The sequence below is a fragment of the Nycticebus coucang genome, chromosome 12, assembly GCF_027406575.1.
Source record: "Nycticebus coucang isolate mNycCou1 chromosome 12, mNycCou1.pri, whole genome shotgun sequence".
NCBI lineage: Eukaryota > Metazoa > Chordata > Mammalia > Primates > Lorisidae > Nycticebus > Nycticebus coucang.
Genome location: NC_069791.1, coordinates 55,112,043 through 55,135,616, shown reverse-complemented (window position 1 = coordinate 55,135,616; position 23,574 = coordinate 55,112,043). Strand labels below are relative to the sequence as shown.

The following is a 23,574-nucleotide window of genomic DNA, read 5'->3' as shown; positions in this document are numbered from 1 at the left end:
GATGAGAGGGAAACTTCCTTTTTCCCGAAAGTTCACTGAAAGATTAACTCACAATTAAGGTAGATTAATAAGAGGAAGAGGTTTATTTACCAAGGGCAGGGGGAGAATCACAGAGTGATTACCTGATATCACAGTAGGATGCAGGTATTTTTGTACCCTCCTTTAGAGGTAATTCTATTTAGGGGCAATAAATGGTTGCTAGCAAGGATGAATGGATGGGGGAACAAATTGGTTTGGAAATGATTTTTTTTTTTTTTTTTTTTTTTTGCGGTTTTTGGCCGAGGCTGGGTTTGAATCCACCACCTCCGGCATATGGGGCTGGTGCCCTACCCCTTTGAATCACAGGCGCCGCCCTGGAAATGATTTTTTTTGCTAATTAAACTAACCTTAAGAGTCAGGTATTATATTTAAAATGATTTGGGCCAGCTCTCCTTGCATTCTTGATTTTTTTTTTCCCTTGCAATATAATGAGATAACAGAGAAGGGAAGGAAAGTCTTTGGAGGGTCCTTCTGATCAAGGGGAAACCCCTTCCAAGGACTTGTTAATCTCTAAGGGCTTTTAATTCAAAATATTCTTTATACCAAGAAGACACATTTTGGGGTGAAATTTCCTGAGCTCCTTTGGTCTGTTGCCTGACTTCAACAGGGCACATAAACTATCTGTTGTACTTCATTTTCTTGAGAGAGATATTGGGTCACGTAAAAAATAAGAAATATAAAATAAGTTGTACATAGAATGTCATGTGGTGGGTAACTGTGTGAGAATAATTTTATTTATATGTCTGTGTGTGTGTGTGTGTGTGCATGAAACCAAAGATGATTTATTAGAAATTTGATGATTCCTTTGTCAGATCTGCATTCCTTTGTAGTCATGTCCAGCTTATATGGTTTTAAGCAGTATCTGTGTAAAGTGGAAAATTTGCAGTTATCCAGTTAATTTCAATAACAGAGTCAACTTTGAGTAATGCTTTTTGGGGAGAATGTGTGTGATGCTGATGGCATTTGGCACTACTCAAGTGTGCCCCAAATTTACTTTCAGATCGTAATCCCTGTTTGGAAATTAGAGAAAATGATAATGCTGAGGTGACTTCCCCTGCCCACTTTTTAACTGGGGATCTGTTTATATACTTTTCATATGTGTGGCATCAAATCAGAGCTATTCTAGGAAGTTAAGCTTTCTGAGGTGGTGGTTTGACCTCAACTGGTAGTGACCCCAAGCTCAATAAAATAATTCTCTGTGGTGTAAGGCCAGAGTTCAGAATTCCAAGTCTAGACTGGAAGATAGTGTTACTGAAAGTTCTGTACTTGTCCCTGAGGCCAAATCAGGGAGAATGAAGAAGAACAAGAACAAGTGGTTCAAGGAAAAGGAAAGAGAAGTTAATTAACTTGCCAGCACAGGAGAAGGGCAGAGGACTGGTATCTCAAAGACTGCCATCCTATCTTTTTTTTCTGCACTTGGGTCTATGTGACCTTGGGTCTACCTGACCAGTGTCACATGTCCTAATGTCACCTTTAGGCCAAGGCTTTAGGCTACTGTTGTTTAACTATAATTGGTGGTTTCCTTCTACCTTATCTCCTGTGTCAATGATCTTGTGATCCTTATCTGGACAATTCTATTGAGCCATCTCCCGTGGCTAAAGATACTAGAAAACAAGCAGGTAAGAACATTTTTCTGCCCCTTTGATTACTGGCCTTAGGCAGAAATGGAGGTTTTAATCCCAAAAAAGTGTGGGGGGTTTTGAAGAAATAACTCTCGAACATCTTGTTGCCCCTTTCTAGATTTTTACCTCTATTAACAATAGTATGGTGCAGTGGAAGGATGTAGACTTTGGTGTCTTGGTATCTTGGTTCCATTGATCTAGCTGTGAGATTTGGGGTGAGTTATTTAATCTCATGGAGTGTCAGGTTCCTCATCTGTGAAATAGAAAAAATAATGCTGATTCACAGGATCTCAAAAGATGGGGGCTTGTTCATGAGCTAATGTATTTAATAATTCATAAAATGTAGCTATTAATTATTTATAGAGCTGTAGAGCTTAGGCCTTGATGGTCCAGTTAACTTTATTTTAGATGCAAGTGACTAAAAACCTGGCTAAAACAAATTCATCATAAAAGAGAAGTTCATTAACCATATAACTTCATCTAAAACTGGGTTTCAGGGACAGTATAATCCAGGGGGTAAAAGTTTTTTGTCTTTCTTTTTTTTTTTTTATTGTTGGGGATTCATCGAGGGTACAATAAGCCAGGTTACACTGATTGCAATTGTTAGGTAAAGTCCCTCTTGCAATCATGTCTTGCCCCCATAAAGTGTGACACACACCAAGGCCCCACCCCCCTCCCTCCGTCCCTCTTTCTGCTTCCCCCCCATAACCTTAATTGTCATTAATTGTCCTCATATCAGAATTGAGTACATAGGATTCATGCTTCTCCATTCTTGTGATGCTTTACTAAGAATAATGTCTTCCATTTCCATCCAGGTTAATACGAAGGATGTAAAGTCTCCATTTTTTTTTTAATGGCTGAATAGTATTCCATGGTGTACATATACCACAGCTTGTTAATCCATTCCTGGGTTGGTGGGCATTTAGGCTGTTTCCACATTTTGGCGATTGTAAATTGAGCTGCAATAAACAGTCTAGTGCAAGTGTCCTTATGATAAAAGGATTTTTTTCCTTCTGGGTAGATGCCCAGTAATGGGATTGCAGGATCAAATGGGAGGTCTAGGTTGAGTGCTTTGAGGTTTCTCCATACTTCCTTCCAAAAAGGTTGTACTAGTTTGCAGTCCCACCAGCAGTGTAAAAGTGTTCCCTTCTCTCCACGTCCACGCAAGCATCTACAGTTTTGAGATTTTGAGATGTGGGCCATTCTCACTGGGGTTAGATGATATCTCAGGGTTGTTTTGATTTGCATTTCTCTAATATATAGAGATGATGAACATTTTTTCATGTGTTTGTTAGCCATTCGTCTGTCGTCTTTAGAGAAAGTTCTATTCATGTCTCTTGCCCATTGATATATGGGATTGTTGGCTTTTTTCATGTGAATTAATTTGAGTTCTCTATAGATCCTAGTTATCAAGCTTTTGTCTGATTGAAAATATGCAAATATCCTTTCCCATTGTGTAGGTTGTCTCTTTGCTTTGGTTATTGTCTCCTTAGCTGTACAGAAGCTTTTCAGTTTAATGAAGTCCCATTTGTTTATTTTTGTTGTTGTTGTAATTGCCATGGCAGTCTTCTTCGTGAAGTCTTTCCCCAGGCCAATATCTTCCAGTGTTTTTCCTATGCTTTCTTGGAGGATTTTTATTGTTTCATGCCTTAAATTTAAGTCCTTTATCCATCTTGAATCAATTTTTGTGAGTGGGGAAAGGTGTGGGTCCAGCTTCAGTCTTTTACATGTAGACATCCAGTTCTCCCAACACCATTTATTGAATAGGGAGTCTTTCCCCCAAGGTATGTTCTTGTTTGGTTTATTGAAGATTAGGTGGTTGTAAGATGTTAGTTTCATTTCTTGGTTTTCAATTCGATTCCAAGTGTCTATGTCTCTGTTTTTGTGCCAGTACCATGCTGTCTTGAGCACTATGGCTTTGTAGTACAGACTAAAATCTGGTATGCTGATGCCCCCAGCTTTATTTTTGTTACAGAGAACTGCCTTAGCTATACGGGGTTTTTTCCGGTTCCATACAAAACGCAGAATCATTTTTTCCAAATCTTGAAAGTACAATGTTGGTATTTTGATAGGAATGGCATTGAATAGGTAGATCGCTTTGGGAAGTATAGACATTTTAACAATGTTGATTCTTCCCGTCCATGAGCATGGTATGTTCTTCCATTTGTTAATATCCTCTGCTATTTCCTTTCTGAGGATTTCATAGTTTTCTTTATAGAGGTCCTTCACCTCCTTCGTTAGGTATATTCCTAGGTATTTCATTTTCTTTGAAACTATGGTGAAGGGAGTTGTGTCCTTAATTAGCTTCTCATCTTGACTGTTATTGGTGTACACAAAGGCTACTGACTTGTGGACATTGATTTTATATCCTGAAACATTACTGTATTTTTTGATGACTTCTAGGAGTCTTGTGGTTGAGTCTTTGGGGTTCTCTAAGTATAAGATCATGTCGTCAGCAAAGAGGGAGAGTTTGACCTCTTCTGCTCCCATTTGGATTCCCTTTATTTCCTTGTCTTGCCTAATTGTATTGGCTAGAAATTCCAGCACTACGTTGAATAGTAAAGGTGACAGAGGACAACCTTGTCTGGTTCCAGTTCTAAGAGGAAAAGCTTTCAGTTTTACTCCATTCAGTAAAATATTGGCTTTGGGTTTGTCATAGATAGCTTCCATCAGTTTTAGAAATGTGCCACCTATGCCTATACTCTTCAGTGTTCTAATTAGAAAAGGATGCTGGATTTTATCAAATGCTTTTTCTGCATCTATTGAGAGGATCATGTGATCTTTATTTTTGCCTCTGTTAATATGGTGGATAACGTTTATGGACTTGCGTATGTTAAACCAGTCTTGCATCCCTGGGATGAAGCCTACTTGATCATGATGAATGACTTTTTTGATGATAAGCTGTAATCTATTGGCTAAGATTTTGTTGAGGATTTTTGCATCTATATTCATGAGTGAGATTGGTCTGAAATTCTCCTTTTTGTTTGGGTCTTTTCCTGGTTTTGGTATCAGGATGATGTTTGCTTCGTAGAATGTGTTGGGGAAGATTCCTTCTTCCTCAATTTTTTGGAATAATTTCTGCAGTACAGGAATAAGCTCTTCCTTGAAGGTTTGATAGAATTCTGGTGTGAAGCCATCTGGACCAGGGCATTTTTTGGTTGGAAGATTTTTTATTGTTTCTTTGATCTCAGTGCTTGAAATTGGTCTGTTCAGGAGCTCTATTTCTTCCTGGCTAAGTCTAGGGAGAGGGTGTGATTACAAATATTGATCCATTTCCTTCACATTGTCAAATTTCTGGGCATAGAGTTTCTGGTAGTATTCAGAGATGATCTCTTGTATCTCTGTGAGATCAGTTGTTATTTCCCCTTTATCATTTCTGATTGAGGTTACTAGAGATTTTACTCTTCTATTCCTCGTTAGTCTGGCCAATGGTTTATCTATTTTATTTATTTTTTCAAAAAACCAACTCCTTGTTTCATTAATTTTCTGAATGATTCTTTTGTTTTCAATTTCATTGATCTCTGATTTGATTTTGGATATTTCTTTTCTTCTACTGAGTTTAGGCTTAGATTGTTCTTCTTTTTCCAATTCCGTAAGATCTCTTATGAGATTGTTGATGCGCTCTCTTTCTGTTTTTCGAATGTAGGCATCTAAAGCGATGAATTTTCCTCTCAAAACTGCTTTTGCAGTATCCCACAGGTTTTGGTAGCTTGTGTCTTCATTGTTGTTATGCTCAAGGAAGTTAATCATTTTCTGTTTTATTTCTTCCTGCACCCATCTGTTATTCAACAGAAGATTGTTTAGTTTCCATGTCTTTGGGTGGGATCGAGCATTTTTGTTAGAGTTGAGTTCCACCTTTAGTGCCTTATGGTCTGAGAAGATACAAGGTAAAATTTCAATTCTTTTGATTCTGTTGATATTTGTTTTGTGTCCCAGGATATGATCCATTTTGGAGAATGTTCCATGGGGTGATGAGAAGAATGTATATTCTTTATCTATGGGGTGGAGTGTTCTATATGCACCTGTCAAGCACAGTTGTTCTAGGGTCTCATTTAAATCTCTTATATCTTTGTTTAATTTCTGTTTAGAGGATCTGTCCAGCTCTGTAAGAGGAGTGTTAAAGTCCCCTGTTATTATGGTATTATCAGATATCATGTTGCTCAGACTGAGTAAGGTCTGTTTCAAGAATCTGGGAGCATTTATATTGGGTGCATAGATATTTAGAATTGAAATGTCTTCTTGTTGTATTTTTCCCTTGACCAATATAAAGTGACCATCTTTGTCTTTTTTGACTTTAGTTGCTTTAAATCCACATGTATCTGAAAATAAGATTGCAACTCCTCTTTTCTTCTGAATTCCATTTGCCTGAAAAATTGTCTTCCAACCCTTGACTCGAAGCTTTAATTTGTCTTTAGAAGCCAGGTGTGTTTCTTGCAGACAGCAAATAGATGGCTTGTGTTTTTTAATCCAGTCAGCCAATCTGTGTCTCTTCAGTGGGGAATTCAAGCCGTTAACATTTATTGAGGTAATTGATAAGTGTGGTAGTATTCTATTCGTCTTATTTTGTGAGAGTCCATTGTTTAGTTTTATCTTTTGCATCAGTGTGGAGGTTAGGTTCTGTCCTTTAATTTCTGAGTTCTTACTTTGCTGCTGATCCATTGTGGTGGTCAGTGTGCAGAACAGGTTGAAGTATTTCCTGTAGAGCTGGTCTTGTTGTGGCGAATTTCCTCAATGTTTGTATATCCGTAAATGATTTGATTTCTCCATCAATTTTGAAGCTTAGCTTAGCAGGGTACAGAATTCTGGGCTGAAAATTGTTCTGTTTAAGTAGATTAAAGGTAGATGACCATTGTCTTCTTGCTTGGAAAGTTTCATTAGAGAAGTCTGCGGTCACTCTGATGGATTTGCCCCTGTAGGTCAACTGGCGCTTACTCCTGGCAGCTTGCAGAATCTTTTCTTTGGTCTTGACTTTGGACAGGTTCATCACAATGTGTCTTGGAGAAGCTCAGTTAGAGTTGAGGCGACCTGGGGTCCGATATCCCTCTGAAAGCAGTGTGTCAGAATCTTCGGTGATATTTGGGAAATTTTCTTTTATAATATTCTCTAGTATGGCTTCCATTCCTCTGGGGCATTCTTCTTCCCCTTCTGGAATTCCTATAACTCGTATGTTGGAACGCTTCATAAAGTCCCATAATTCTGACAGTGAACGTTCTGCTTTCTCTCTCTTCTTTTCTGCCTCTTTTACTATCTGAGTTATCTCAAGAACTTTGTCTTCTACGTCTGAAATTCTTTCTTCTGCATGGTCTAACCTGTTGCTGCTACTTTCCATTGCATCTTTAAGTTCCCTAATTGACTGTTTCAGTTCCTTCAGCTCTGCTATATCCTTTTTATATTCTTCATATCGTTCATCTCTTATTTGATTCTGTTTTTGGATTTCCTTTTGGTTATTTTGCACTTTATTAGCAGTTTCCTTCATTGTTTCCATCATTTCTTTCATTGTTTTCAACATGTGTATTCTAAATTCCCTTTCTGTCATTCCTAACATTTCTTTATAGGTGGAATCCTCTGCAGTAGCTACCTCATGGTCCCTTGGTGGGGTTGTTCTGGACTGGTTCTTCATGTTGCCTGGAGTTTTCTGCTGATTCTTCCTCATGAGTGGTTTCTTTTATCTGTTTCCTTGCCCTAATTTTCCTTTCACTTCCTCTTGCTCTTTAAGTTCTCGTGCCTGTGGACTAAGGGTTACAGGACCAGAAGGGTGAGAAGGTTGAAGAGCAAAAAAGGGATGAAAGAAAGGAGGACTGAGTGATAAGAAAAAAAGAAATATAGAGAAAGGAGAGGGGGTGGGAAAAAGGAATATTGACAAAAAGAAGAGAGGCACAGAAAGAGGGAGACAGAACAATATAGGTGTACAGTAGGGTACTTTGACACAACCTTAAAAAAATCCCACCTTCTGGGGGTGCCCAGTTGGGTGGTTCCCTTGAAGTCGGTAGCTCTTTGCTAACCTGATCAGACACAGTACCCCACCTCCACCCAGTAGAGAGGAAAGACAAAAATGCTATAAATCAAACCAAAACAAGCAAACAGAAAACTTTACGGGATAAAATTGGGTGAAAAACCAAATAATAGCAGTAGAAACACTAGCAAAAATGAAGTTATAACTATTGAAAAAGACAGCAATGGGAAATTATAATTAAACTAGAAAAATTGAGAAAGAAAAAGGATCTGTATGGAAAAGGTTGAAATTAAAAAACAAAACAACATCAACAACATCAAAGTAAACAAAAAAACCCAACCAAACCAAAAAAAAAAAACCAAAACAAAAAAACACAACCAAAACCAAAGCAGTATGTATATGTTATTGAATATTGTCTGGGAAGCACGTGGTCTGGGGTATGAGATGTTAATCACAGTTCTGATACGACTGGAGGCTGCTGATTTCTCAAACCCCAGCAGGCAGACACCCTAAATCTCTCTTCAGCCCACTTAAAAGACACTTTGAACTTGTTCACTTGCTGAACAGAAGCTTTCCCAGGACAGTGCTTGTCGTTGGAATCACTGGTGAAGTGGCTATCCACTTACCCAGTGTGCCAAAACTGGTCTCACTCTGCCCCTGAGGGTTAGGGCTGCAAGGCGGCTCAGACCCCGCCCTTAGGCTATTTGGTCGCTGGGTTACCAGCTCCCACCCAATTCTAGCTCTGTGACCCTGAGGGCGGAGCTTGCTGGGGCAGATTGCTCACAATGGCTCCCTGTGACCCACTGCCAAACACCATTTGCTCCGTCTGGCTCAGCGGCTCAGACTGGGGCCCTAGACAATGGCCAAAGTTCTCCGCACTCCGGCTCAGGCTCTCCCCAAGGCAGTTCAACTGAGTGCCAAGTCCAAAGACACCAAAACAGTTCACAGGTAAGGCCTTTCTGGTTTGCAGTCTCGCTGCTACTGAACTTACAGTTGCGGGCAGGTTTAGACCAATTAAATATACATGACCACTTGCCAGTTTTCCACTGTTTTAGTCCTCCTCTTGGGGTCCAGAAGTTTCTCGCTGACTCCCTGTATCCTTGCAGGGGTGATGATAGGCAGATCCCACCAGCCAGAGATGCCTGGAGTTCTATCTCCCCAGACTCACGGTGCCCAGATGCAAGAAAGCTGTTACTTGGCTGCCATCTTGCTCCGCCTCTCTTTTTTGTCTTTCTTGATGCAGTTCTGCTCTCCATGTTGACTTCTAATGGTGGCAAGATGGCTAGTAACTCCAGGTAAACACCCTCCTAGATTCTGGTCCAATAAAAAGTGCTTTTGTTGACCTGACAAAGAACAGGATCTGATTTTCATTGGTCAGAATTTCATCTCATGCTCATTCTTGGCCAAATTATTAGACCAGAGGAATAGTGTACTTTTACCAGATGCATCTAAGTTACATGCACACTCTTGGAGCCAGGGTTGGAGTCAGTTTTACCCAAAGAACTTAGACTAAGAAGCTTCTTGCAGGGGAACATTTGTGCTCTATAATTAAAAGAATGGATAAAATGGATGTTGGGTAGCCAAAAAGGTAATACTGCCCTATTGCCCTCCTTGTCAATAAATAGATAAATACATAAATACATAAAAATGGCAAATATCTACTATATCCAAGTTCTCTATAGTGTGAGAAAGATGCATAGCTGTCATAAAGTAGCACTAGTATAGGATGTGGAACATGTCCAGGAATTTAGGTAAGGAATTTTTGGATCTACCCATGGACTCACTGCCTTAGATTATAAGATTATAGAATTGGCTCGGTGCCCGTAGTACAGTGATTATAGCTCTGGCCACATGCCCCAAGGGTGGTGGGTTCAAACTTGGCCTGCGCCAGCTAAAACAACAATAACAACTGCAACAAAACAAAAGCTGGGCATTGTGGCAAACACTTATAGTCCCAGCTACTTGGGAGGCTGAGGCAAGAGAATCGCTTACACCCATGAGTTTGAGGTTGCTGTGAGCTGTGATGCCAAGGCACTCTACCCAGGGTGATTGATAGCTTGAGACTCTGTCTCAAAAAAAAAAAAAAAAGATTGTAGAATTACCAAAGAATGTTTTTACATAACTTTCTAAAAGTTACTAGCACTTTTTTCAAAATTGTAATTGTTTCATTGTTTTATTATGATTATTAATATATGTGTAAAGTATAGAGCAAAGTAAACATAACCAATGATTCCACAATCCAAAGATAATTGGATTATCCAATTACGCCAACACTGTGGCATAATTATTCCAGTTTTTTTATGTATATATAAAAAAGAAGGAATGTGTGTATATGTGTGTGTGTGCTGCTTGTACATATTAGTACACTTAGTTAAAAATAAAATAAAACTTAGGGAGAATCATTCTTGTGATTCTCCCCATGTACATGGTATTTAAAAATAAACATTTCTCTTATTAAAAAATAATAGCAAACTTAAAATTATTACTTTTTAAAATTTAACGATGGATTCTGGACATCCTTTCTTGTTAATAATAAATATAGACCACAAAATTTAAACTTTTACGGATGCATACATTTGAAAAGAAATGCCATAATTATTTAACCATTCTTCTAATAATTCAATTTTAATGATTACAAATAATGCATTGATAAGTATTCTTAACTGTGCATGTTTACCTTTTACCTTATTGTTTCTTGTGAGTAAATTCTCAGAAATGGAATTTCTATGCTAAAGATTATGTATGCTTTTAAGACTTCAACAGGGGTTACTAGATTGTCCTCTAGAATACTGTACTTGTACTGGGTAGGGTTGTCAGCCCAATTAAACTTGAATTTCAGATAAATAATGTCCTAAATATTACAAATATTGACAAATATTGGACAAATATTGTCCCAGATATTGCAAAACAATCTGACATTCAAATGTAACTGGGGATCTTGTCTTTTATTTGCTAAATCTGGCAACCACGAGGCAAGGTATAAATTTCAGTTCCCATACCTGGTAGTGTTTCTGCAGATTTCATGCTGGGAGTCTTATGCTTCAAAGCCAGTAAGGTCATTACATCAAGTAGCAATTCCCTCCAAAATCTGGCATCTCTCAAGATGCTACAATCTAGTGGTATGTGGGTCTCTTCTCTTTCCCTTCTGCTAACTGCTAATCCCTTTTTTTCCAGGTGTAGGGGAGGACTCTTTTTTCTCCTATTGTATCAGTTGTTACAGGCTCCATAATTAAATAGCACAGGTATTTGGTTGATGATGACTTTGTTGGATGACTTCAACAGCAAAAATAAATTTTGTAACAGTTCTGGAGGCTAGAATTCCATGATCAAGGTGTTAGCAAATTGGTTTTGGTGAGGACTCTCTTTCTGGCTTGCAGACTGCCGCCTTCTCCTTGTGCCTGTATGTGACCTTTCCTCTAGTGTTCCTCCTTCTTTTATGGGGACACTAATTCCATCAAACCAGCCCAACCCTCCATGACCTCATGTAACTTTAAGTTTACTTCCTAGAGGTCTTATCTTCAAATGCAGTCACCCTAGGGGTTTGGGCTTTAGCATATCAATTTTGGGGAAACACAACATTTGGTTCATAACACATATCCTTGAAAGTGTTCTCCTCTTCTTATATTGCTCTCTACAGCTCTTAAGGAATTTAGACTTCTGTTAAGAAAAAAAAAAAGGTGAACTCTTCAATCTGCAAGCTGAACTCAAAAGCTTAAAGAAGAACTTGATTTAAAGATTTATAATCTTAATAAATTGAGTACCGTTAACTCCTGGACAACACAAGTTTGAACTGTCCATGTCCATTTATCCATGGATTTTCTTTCATGTCTGCCACCCTGGGGCAGCAAGACCAACCCCTCCTCCTCCTTCTCCTCCTCAGCCTGCTAAGGATGACGACGGTGAGGATGAAGACCCTTAAGATGCACTTCCATATAATGGATAATGGATATGTTTTCTCTTTCTTATGATTTTCTTAATATTTTCTTTTCTCTAATTTACTTTATTGTAAGAATACATATACAAAATATGCATCAAATTGGCTTTTTGTTATTGATAAGGCTTCTGGTCAACAGCAGGCTATTTGTAGTTAAGTTTTGGGGGAGTCAAAAGTTATGCTCAGATTTTAGACTGCACAGGGGTTGACACCCCTGCATTGTTCAAGGGTTAACTGCATTTATTTATTGAAGCAATGCATTTTCTAAATCATTGTTCAGCACACAAAATCCACTTTGTAGAAACATAAAAAGTGCACACTGACATATCGAACACTGTGCCTTATCCCAGCATTGTATCTTAAGTCCTCATTCTGTGTGGCAGCTTCAATTATGTTTTCCATTGATCAGATGGGGCCACCAAAGAAGTCACTGGACTAAGACCAGATTTTTGTGACTTCAAAGGCAAAGTGGTTTTTCTAGGTAGAAGGGAAGTGCGTGATTTTACATTTCTTGTTTTTATAGTTTTCTGAAGTGCATTAATTGTTTATAATGAGTGTGTACTTTTTGAGGATCAGAAAAAAACTCCATCTTGAAACATTATAATGAATGGTTATAGAAGTTAAGGAACAAACTGATAGAAGAAATCTCCAGTTCTGCATGAGTGTGTTTATGTCATCCCTGAATATTCTAATTGGAGAGGGAAACTATTGGTTTGATTGATCTTATTTAACTTGCATTTAATTGATTATGATGTATATATGCTCTTAAAGATCATGGTGAACATAAGCCTTGAGAGTGCTCTGACCACTTGTTGTATACCACTTCTCCACCTCTTAGAAAATGCACAGGGATTTGGTAACATGGTCAAAAGGAACAGGACGTTTTATGCAGCTCAAGGGTTCAAGGGATGACACATTCTATATCAGTAAGAATTAGCAGAAATTGGCTAACAAACATATGAAAAAGTGTTCATCATCCCTATCTATTAGAGAAATGCAAATCAAAACTACCCTGAAATATCATCTAACCCAGCGAGAATGGCCCAGACATAAAATCATAAAACTGCAGATGCTGGCATGCATGTGGAGAGAAGGGAACACTTTTACACTGCTGGTGGGACTACAAACTAGTACAACCTTTTTGGAAGGAAGTATAGAGAACCCTAAAAGCACTCAAGCTAGACCTCCCATGTGATCCTGCAATCCCATGGATTTTCTTCTACCCAGAAGGAAAAAAATCCTTTTACCACAAGGACACTTGTGCTAGACTGTTTATCACAGCTCAATTTACAATCACCAAAATGTGGAAACAGCCTAAATGCCCATCAACTCAGGAATGGATTAATAAGCTGTGGTATATGTATGCCATGGAATACTATTCAGCTATTAAAAAAGATGGAGATGTTATGTCTTTTGTATTAACCTGCATGGAAGTGGAACACATTATTCTTAGTGAAGCATCACAAGAATGGAGAAGCAAGAATCCCATGTCCTCAATTCTGATATGAGGGCAATTAATGACCTAGTACATGGTGGGGGGGAGGAGGAGAGCAAAGAGAGGGAAAGGGGTGGGGGTCACGGGTGTGACACACCTTTTGGGGGAGGGACACAATTATAAGAGGGACTTTACATAACAAATTCAATCAGTGTAACCTGGTTTTTTGTACACTCAATCCCCAACCAAAAAAAAAAAAAAAAAAAGAATTAGCAGAATGATCGGGAAAACAGCTCTTAAGTCTAACTTCCAAAACGATGCCAAGTTATGGAGCATAGATGATGAGATAATGATGATCAGTGGAATGGGCTGGGTCCAGCAAAGAAGGATGGCTGGGATTCTTCCCTGCCAATATGGCATGGCCCAAACTCTGGGGTGTGGGGCCCATTTAAAGATGTGGCCCCCAATAACTATTGCCAGAGACTGACTAGGGAGCAGAAGATGGAGTATTTAAAAAATATATGCAAGGAGGATTCTTAACTGTTCAATTGTATTCTATTGCAAACATAAAAAAGTTCAGATTGTCCAAGACCTTGTGTCTGAAGGGGTGTTAATTTAAAGGAAGACAACCTGATCATTTTACTCTTTGGAAGGAACTTTCAAGCAAATATTTAGTTTATCATATAGTCCTAAATAAGTAGAAAGATAAAAAAGGATGAATTTAAACTCATTTTACTCAGCAAAGGGCTAAATTAACATTGAATTATCAGGCAGTCCCTAATTGTATTAGGAGTGTAAATAAGTGGTGCTCAACATTAGATGTTCAAGTTTAGTATCAACCCCTGAAGGCCCCATCTCATGCTGAGTTTGGGATTTTGTGTGCTAGCTGATAAATGGTCCTTCTCCCAGTGGTCTTGTCAGCCACTATTCCCATCTTTTCTGTCTAAGAATATGTGTGCATAATTTGGTGGTTTTATTGTACATTTTGCCCTCATTTTATCAAAACAAGGGGAAAGTAGATAAATCTACAGCGCAAAGCTCAGGTGTTAAAACTTAATAGAGTTGAAACAAGACGAAAATCATTAGATTTGCCTGAAGTGCTGAATATTTAGCCTCAATCAGATGTTAACTGGAATTCAGCCAATTGACTGCGTGTTGAATTGTGAAGAAAGGTAACATATTTAAACTGCAAGTGTGAAATGCTGGAAATATATCATCAGTGATTATGTCTCCAAGGCAGAGTGTCGGGGAGGATTTTACACCATGTTAGCTCTCCAGGATAGAACCCCCGTACAACACGACATCTTTTGCATACTTTATGTCAGTAAATTTCCACTTCTAGAAATTATGTATGAAGACGGTGACTGGTAGGAGAGAGTGGAGAGGGAGCCAGGGATTTAAAAGAAAAATGTGCAATCTCCATGTCCTAGAATTTTAGGGTAGAGATAAGAGAGATGAATAAATGTTATTTAAATCCAAGCAATACATATTTTTGTTGCAGTGGTAAAACAGAATGTTTCAAACAAATTCTTCCGCATGTATTTACTGAGCTCCTACAATGTAGTAGGCACTGGATATACTGATAAATGAAGCAAATGGTTTCCTCCTTTTGTGGCCCTTACAACTGTCTCTGTGTGTGTGTGGATGTTGATGGTAGAGGCAGATGTTTATCTTTTTTTTTGAGACAGAGTCTCAAGCTGTCACCCTGGGTAGAGTGCTGTGGGATCACAGCTCACAGCAACCTCAAACTCTTGGGCTTAAGTGATTCTCTTGCCTCAGCCTCCCAAATAGCTGAGACAACAGGCATCTGCCACAAGACTGGTTATTTTTAAGTTGTAGTTGTCATTGTTTGGCGGGCCCAGGCTGGATTTGAACCCACCAGTTATGGTGTATGTGGCTGGCGCCCCAGCCACTTGAGCTACAGGCGCTGAGCTGCAGATGTTCATCTTATAAGCCCAACTTTAATATTACAACTGTGGGGAGTGTTTCTAGGGACTGATATCCACAGAACTGCTGTAAGATCCTAAAATAGGGGAATTTGACTTAATGGCTGTTTAGCTGATATTTGAAAGATGAGCAGGAGGTAAATAGTCAAAAGAGGTAAGAAATGCATCCTATACAGGGGAACAGCATGTCCAGAGGTCCTGTGATGGGGAAACACGGTGGATATGGACAAGGGCAACCAGGGAGCTAGGTCCACGGGTGAAGAGTTGTAGCTTCAGCCTGGGAGCAGGGGAATTCTGTAGGCAGGTTGAAGTGGTGGGGTAATATAATCAGCTTTGTATTTGCCAGGGTGTAATGGATTGGAGGACTGGCTGGATTCAGGTGGACTGGGTGAAAGATATTGTTAGAGCAACAGTGATGGAGATGGAAAGAGCTAAATAGATTTGAGAACTATGGGGGAGACGAGAGCTTCAGGACTTGGGGGTGGGACGGAGGTGATGGATTAGAGAGAAAGGGGTAGGCAATCAGATGATGACTTCTAGGCCCTCATGACACAAAGTAATAGGTAATCTAAGAGTCACTTCGTTTTGGTTTTGGAATTAAATGTTGGATGGGGGGTTTAAACAGTAAGCATATTTAAATAATCATTTTACTTTTTTGTTTTTTTTTTTAGAGGCAAAGTCTTACTCTGTTGCCCTGGCTAGAATGCAGGGGCATGATCATAGCACACTATAACCATGAATTCCTGGGCTCAAGTGATCTCCTGCTTCAGCTTCCTAAGAAGTTAGGACTACAGGCATGAGCCACCCTGCTATGTTAATTTTAAAATTGTTTTATAGAGGCAGGGTTTTGCTGTATTTCCCAGGCTGGTCTAAAACTCCTGGCCTTAACCAGTCCTCCCACCTTGGCCTCCAGCAGTGTTGGGATTACAAGCAGGAGACACTGCACCCAGCCCATTTTAATCTCTATGAAGTACAGGCAATCCCCAAGTTACAAATATCCAACTTACGTATAACTCACACTTAGGCATGGAGACTATTACTGTAAGTCCCTGAGTTACAAACGTTTGACTAACATACAACTCACATCTACAAATAGAGGCTATTACAAGTAATAGGTGAATGTACCTGTTCTAACTTAGATACAAATTTGACTCAAGGACAAACCTACAGAACCTATCTTGTTTGTAACCCGAGGCCTGCCTGTAACACACGCACCTGGTTTGAAGAGCAAAGCAGTAGTCTAAGGGTCCTTAGGAAAGCTGGCATGCTTTTGTCTCTCTTCTTACCAAGAAGCCACGTCCTCGAGGAACCACTTTCAAGTATTTTAACAGTTTATCAGGTATTTACCTGTGTTTTTTCCTCAGTAAATGCACACGTATGTTGCTATTTCTTGATTTATTTTTTTCACTTAACAAATATTTCTAAGGCAACTACTGTAGGCCAGTCACTCTGTTCTAAGCATACATCCGTGAACAAGTTATAGAAATGGGTAGTGAACAAGATTGCCTGTCCTCACGGAGATTTCATGCAGGTGGGGAGAGTGAGCAAATAAAATAAAATATCCTTCTATCAATCTCATTACATAGAGGTGGCGCTTTATATGAGATGATTATGAATAATATGGGAAAAAGTAAGCAGCAGTAGGGATGAGCTGGAGAACGTCGGGGAAGAAATTCAATGTTAAATAAGGGAGTGGGAGAAGGGCGGGACCTTGCCGAGAAGATGGGCAAGGACCTGAAGGAGGGAACTCCGTGGCTCTGGGGGGAAGGGTATGCTAAGTGAAGGGACCAGCAGGTGCCAAGGTGCTGGGGGGTGTGTGTGTGATGTAACTGAAAAACACAACAGCAATGAGAGTTTTATGGCTGGAACAAGGTGACTGAGGGGACAGCATATGGGGTAGATTAGGGAGGTAAGGTAGGGTGACAGTTTGTGCAGGGCCTGTGGGCTGCTAGGAGGACTTTGACTCTGGTGAGTGGACAGCACCTCTTGTCTTTATGAAGCCACGTGCCTGTACCACTGTCTTTTTATTTATTTATTTATTTATTTTTATTAAACCATAGCTGTGTACATTGGTATGATCGTGGGGCACCATACACTTGGTTCATAGATTGTTTGACACATTTTCATCACATTAGTTAACATAGCTTTTGTAGCATTTTCTTAGTTATTTTGCTAAGACCTTTACATTTGCCTCCCACTTAATGTTTTGGTTAAATCACTCTTCAGTGTTTCTGTGATTATCATTACCAAATATTTTCTGCATTGTCAAGCAGTATATTATGATAATGTTCATTTAATCTCATGTAAACATTTTAATAATTATCTCATTTTCTTCACCTGCTTAATTTTCTGTGCTCCTACTTGTAATTATTTCCAGACTCTCCAACGGAGTTGGGAAACTGCTCTATGCACCATTTCCCACGAGACCAAACACATCAGGCTCTCTGTTTCATTCCATTTTTTTCTGCTGGAGGCTTCCATTTCTCGACTCTGTCTTGCCTGCTTTTTCTCTGCCTCCACAGGGCTGGTGTCCCGGAAATTCATTTTCCACCACATCTATGCTGGGCCGTTTTCCTGGACTATATGTTTTCTAGTTTATTGGCTTGTTTCTTGTTGGGTGGGGTCAAACAGGTTGGGGAAACAGAAATGTTTTGTATTTTGGATGCTTATTTTTTGTTGGTGATTCATTGAGGGCACAATATGTGTCACTGAGGCCCCACTCCCCTCCCTCCTTCCCTCTCTCTGCTCTGTATTTCAGATTTTTTATTTTTTTAAATTTTAGAATATTTGCGTATACATAATGAGATGACTCGAGGAGGAGACCTGAGTCTGAGCATGAAATTCATTTACCTTGCATATTACCTTATGCACATAGCCTGAAGGTAATTGCATACAATATTTTACATAATTTTGTGCAGGAAATAAGATTGATAGATTGAACCATCAGAAGGCAAAGGTGTCACTATCATGTCAGTGCTCAAAAAATGTCAGATTTTGGAGCATGTCACATTTTGTATGTTTGGATTATACCCCGTTTCCCCGAAAATAAGACATCCTCCGAAAATAAGACCTACTTACAGGAAAGATAAGACGTCCCCTGAAAATAAGACCTAGCGCATCTTTGGGAGCACACCTAACAGTGTCTTATTTTCGGGGAAACAGGGTAGATGCTCAGCCTAGAACACATTAACGTTGCTCTTTAATTTTTATTTTTTAGGTCTTAGAAAAATTAACTTCCTACTATGAGAGATGAGGACTTAGCTTTCGTACACCACCCACCGTCGCTCTCCACGCTATAGACACGCACCCTTCCCAGCCTACTATCGTATAAACACCACGCTGTTTATTAGCACATTATTCAGTTGTACTTTATTATGACGGTGTAAATATTATTCCTCCTTGAACCACATAGTGGACTGTGGTTTCCTTTCTTGTACTACTTTTTATTTTCCTCTGAGTTCTTAAATATCTTCTTTTTCTTTGCTTAATTTGTCATACATCTATCACTGTTTGATACTCAAATGGAGGGGGGGTTCAGAAAACTTGCCACCAGGAACTCAAACCTCATCCTAGTCGATGAAGACACACAAGGCTCTGACCTTCGTCTTTTGTTGCTGGAACCCCTCTGTCTCTTTGTCATCTTGCTGCGGTGTGGACGAGGCCTGCTGCCTGACCACTGTTCTGGGGCGCCCCTTAATTAGTGATCAAGGACTTCCCACACTGGTTCCCTGCCTGGATGAAGACAGCACTTTAGGTTGGCAATTGCTTCTGTTATCTTCTAGCTCCTAGTGATACTTTTGATAAAATCTGATGCCATCCTATATTTGAAATTCTTGATGCTGTATCCTGAAATAGGTCTATCTTTATCCATCTCATGGGTGTTCATTGAGCGCTCTTGGTCTGGAAATGCATGTTTTTCAATACTGGAACATTTTCTTTCATTATTTATTTGATCCCTTTGCTTGTTTTCTCTTTCTAGGATTATATTAATCATATTTTGGAAATCCTGGGCTGGTTCTCATATTTCTTTCTTTTTTTTTTCTCCCCTTTTCTCCATTATAATTCTGTTCTGCTTTCTGGGCGAGTTCCTCTATTTTACCTTCTAGCTTTTCTTTTAAAGTTTTCATTTTGGCTAGCATATTTTCAATTAACAAGAATTCTTTTCTTCCTTTGGATAGTTCCATTTTTGTAGCAGCCTGCTCTTATTTCATGGATAAAATATTCCGTCTTATTTATCTGAAGGTTTTTTAATATGTTTGGAGGATATCCCCCCTACCCGCCCCCCACACTTCTGGAATTTTCTGTTGCCTCTGAGTTTCTGTCATTGTTTTTCACCTGTGGAAGGCTTTCCTTAGATGCTTGTAATCTGAGGATCTCTGTTGATTTTCAAGAGTGAAGTACTCGTAAGCTTATGGGAAGCTCTGTATCTGTGGGACTTGTTGAGTGGTGAGCTCCAGATATCAATGTTGGTATTCCTTTTCTCTTGAAATCCTTTGATTTTTCCAGGAAAAATTTCTCCAGTTACTTACTTGACATCACTATGGGAGCAGAGCAGGGGGGTGGCTGACCGCGTCCCCATTCTGCCTGTGGACTTTCCACTCTTTATGCCCTTGCTTTCCGTCCAGTCCCTCACCCCTGCCTTACAGAGTGCCAGCTGTCCGCCAGTCCAGGCCTTTCTGATCCATGTTATCCAAAGAAACTTCCCCTCTTTTGATAGGGTGGCGGGATGAGTACATGCTTGGCTTTGTGAGGCTGCAGAGGGAACCTGGAAGGGTGTGTCTAGCTGCAGCCAGTGATTAGCTCTGCCCTTCCACTGGCTTCGGTGATGCCTGATACCTCCACCTCCTAAGCCTTTACTGGTTTCATGGGGGTAAATAAACTTATATCTCACTTATCAACAGGATTACCCACTTATTACCCAGATTTTAAAAGTCAAATGCTGTTCCTCCAGCCGTCTGCAAATTGGCCTTGAATTATTTCATCCACTGTCCTGGCTTATTTTTCATTTTAACTTTAACCCTTCCTGCCCTCTGTAAAAATTTCCATTACTGTTATTTTAGTAGGATTTCAGGACAGAGCCCAAACAAGTTCTCTGCTTTTCATCTGTCATTATTTATTTATTAAATCATCACTGTATACATTTATGAGGTACATTATGAGGATTTGATATACAAGGTGGAATGCTTAAATCAAACTGATGAACATAAACATCTCCTCAATTACTTATTTTTTTGTGGTAAGACATTTATTATTTACTCTTCGTTATTCTGAAATATACCCAGCTCTAGGTCTGATGGACTTCCCCAGTGAGGGTTCCTTCAGGCTGATGTGAAAATCACAGTGAATGTCCTCAGAACACGCTGTAGGTGGCGCCATAAGAGCCACCTAAGAATAAAACTTTCAATGTGTAATTTACATTTATAGCAAGAAAGCTGAGCCTATGGCAGGCCCTTGGCATTTGGAAGTTGTGTCCAGTGACACAGCTCTATGCTTGTGAATGCAGAAGTGCTAGCCCAGGTTTTCCTATAAGCATGGGTGGGAAGAGTTATGAGATTTCTTTTACTTTCAAACCAAAAATGTTATCTTTTGACCATTTGCTGAAGTGATATCTTTCACTTAGTGGTCAATGGAATTTCACAAAAAAAGGGAAGGTTTTTTAGTTGTTGTTGTTTTCATTTTTAGCCCCTTATCAGGAGTAATGGCATGCTGACAGAGCCAGTAGGAAGACCCTGGTAACGTCTTTGTCGGAGGCAAGATAGTGTCACTTAGTCACCAGGCAAACGCCTATGAACACCAGGCTTGCAGAGTGCTTTTGAGTTATATTTGTGCTTTAGTAAGATTACAAATTACTCTATGTTATGACCTTGGATTGGGCTTGCTCCCAAATAATTGCAGTTACAAATATTAAATGTTTTAAATATGCAGGAGTCTACTGGACCGGCCCATTAATAATGTTAACTGAAGTTTTTGTAAGCCTTTCCCTTTTCTAAAGCAGTCTTAGAAACACCTGGTTATTGTAGTAGCCATAAAAAAGGTTAGAACATACCTAATCATCATCACCTTTGCTTCGCAAAAAGAGAGATGCAGGTGATTTTGGGTTTGTTTGTTTAGCCAGACCCCAGCTTTCTGGTAAAGTGCTTTGTGGTTGTCAGGGAGATATATGCATGGCATCAGGGATGATAAATGAGCCATTTAATTTTCTTTGCCTGGGGCATGGTAAAGGAAGACAGTGAACCAAGACTTTGGGCCACAAATCTCACATAAATTTCTGACAGAAAACAGCTACATACATATCATGTGGGCCAGACCATAAAGACAGCAGGAAGTCAGAGCAGAGAGAGATCAGTCATGCTGGGGATGGGCAGAGAGGCTCATGGAATGGGGAGAAGGCTGAAGGAGGGAGGGCTCAGCTGGGCCTAGAGAGGTGCCCTAAGACTCTAGGAATTTGCAAAGTGGGAGGGAGAATCAAGAGCATTCGGACGGGTGAGGGAAGGCAGGAGCCAGGCTGTGACAAGCACTCTTCCAGGGAGGAGGAACATGCTTATGGAGATGTATACTGAAAATCCGAGATGGGCCCCTGTGACCAACGTGGATGGGAGAGGTGTTGGGGGCAGGGACTGGAGAGATCAAATGAGGCTGCCTTTACAGGGCCTGAAGTCAAGCAAATGGCTTGGACTAGATTCTTGGGGAGACCATTAAAGGTAGACAGTTAAGGTCGGAATCTTACAGACAATGTGCGCAGAAGTGGCTGCAGGATGCATGTGCCCAGTAGGTATTGATCAGTTGCTGGGGTCCTAGTGAGTCCGCTGGGATTTATAGACAGGGTTAGTAAGCCACTGAGCTCAGGCATAGGGACCTGGCAGGGGATCACTGGGCAAAGGCCAGAGGGTGAGGAATAAGCTGGTGCTCTCAGGGTTCTTGGCTCCATCACTCATGCACTTCACCATCATACTGATAGCTATTCCTTTTCTTTTGATTCTTCCCTGGCAGGAAAAATCCTGGCACCGTGGTCTTAGCAAGGAGACCTACGCATACATTTCTGATAGCAGCTGGACCCTCAACTTCTTCAGAAGATGAAACCCCTCCTTGGGTGATCTAGTGTGACATCCTTCTGGTGGCCTTCCAGGAGCAATGACCAGGCCAGAAAATGCTGAGATCAGATCCGCTGGTGTTAAAGACGGGGCCCAGAATGCTGGGGGGAGGCTGTAGGAGGAGGGTGAAAGCTGGTGGTGTGAGAAAAAGAGCCAAGGTATGGGGAGGTCAGGGGATCACAGAAGGTGCATGGCTGTGCTGCAGACCCACCCAGGAGAAAGGTGGCTGTGGACGAATAACAAATAAATACATGACAAAGTCCCCGAGGCCGTGTGTTATGCTGTGTGAAAACATCAGTAGCTAAGTTAGGCAGACTAGTCTAGTGGTTGTGACAAATCTCAGGCCGACACCTGAGATTACAGAGCTCCTGGGTGTCCTCACTGCACGTGAGGATGTGCCAGCCACCCACAGGTCACCAGAGAAAGTGCGTGATCACCCTGTCTGCAGTGGGCTGACTTATTGATGGGGGCATTTTCCAAGAAGGCAAAATGTGTAATTCATGGTTAAGTGCTATCCACCTCTTTTCTTCTTTTTCTTTCTTTTCAAAATAGAGTCTCACTGTGTCACCTTGGCTAGAGTTCCATGGCATCAGTGTAGCTCGTAACAACCTCAAACTCCTAGGTTCAAGTAATCCTCCTACCTCAGCCTCCTGAGTGGCTGGGACTGCAGGCACCTACATGACACCCAGCTAATTTTCCAATGTTTTGTAGAAATGGGATCTTGCTATTGCTCAGGCTGGTCTTGAACTCCTGACCTCAAGCAACTCTCCTGCCTCTGCCTCCCAGAGTGCTAGGTTACAGGCATGAGCCACTGCACCTGGCCCTGCCCACTGTCCACCTTTTTTAGGTATTATGTGACTGGGCACATATCAAGGCCAGAGTTTTCTTTCACATGGACTTCCCAGGGCCCATGCTCTCCCAGGGGCAATAGGGATATGGTGTCTAGTAGCCCACAGTGCTCTGCCTGTAGCTGACAGCTGCCCACTCTTGGCCTGTCCTGAGTGGTAGGGCCATGATATTCCTTCTGGGAAGCCTTGTACTCTTCCAGGATCTCTGAAGGGGAGCATTCCCACTGGTGGCCATTCACCCAAACATCTTTTCCTTTTAGTGACGAAACACATTAGGAAGATTTTCTTGCACTGGGTTTACTTTTCTAATTAGGTATTCTTATGAGGTTCTAGTTTGTTTTAATGCCTAGACCTGCCCAAATTATCTTCATTGCCAGAGCTTCGTTACCATACTGCAGAAGTCTTAGTAACAGGGATGGTGTTCTTAGCTACGAGTCCACCTGATGTCCAGCAGAGCACCTGACACAAAATTGTCATAGAATGTCTGGTGAATGAATGAGTGTGGGAATGAGTGAACGAGGAAGTGAATGAATGAAGTGTTGGCACTTGTTAATGCATGCAGTCAAAACATTTACGTACATATAAGCAAGGGCTCACATGTTGTTTACTACCAGCGAAAGTGGTTGTCAAATATCCCTGTAACACACACACACACACACACACTTTTTCCTGCCAGCTTCTCCTCTTATTAAATAAGCCTAATAAC

The 23,574-nt window shown here is 40.4% G+C and overlaps 1 protein-coding gene across 4 annotated transcripts in view; it reads left to right on the top strand.

Annotated features, from left to right (window-relative positions):
• Positions 1-22,278, top strand: part of KCNA6 (potassium voltage-gated channel subfamily A member 6) — a 50,247-nt gene extending 27,969 nt beyond the window's left edge. For 3 of the 4 annotated variants that reach the window (XM_053557802.1, XM_053557800.1, XM_053557798.1), the window contains exon 2: positions 21,920-22,278. The gene's annotated coding sequence lies outside the window, so the exon portion shown is untranslated. Of the gene's footprint in view, positions 1-11,251; positions 11,514-21,919 lie in introns of all 4 variants that reach the window. The other variant, XM_053557799.1, reaches the window with a different exon arrangement.
• The last annotated feature ends 1,296 nt before the right edge of the window (positions 22,279-23,574 follow it).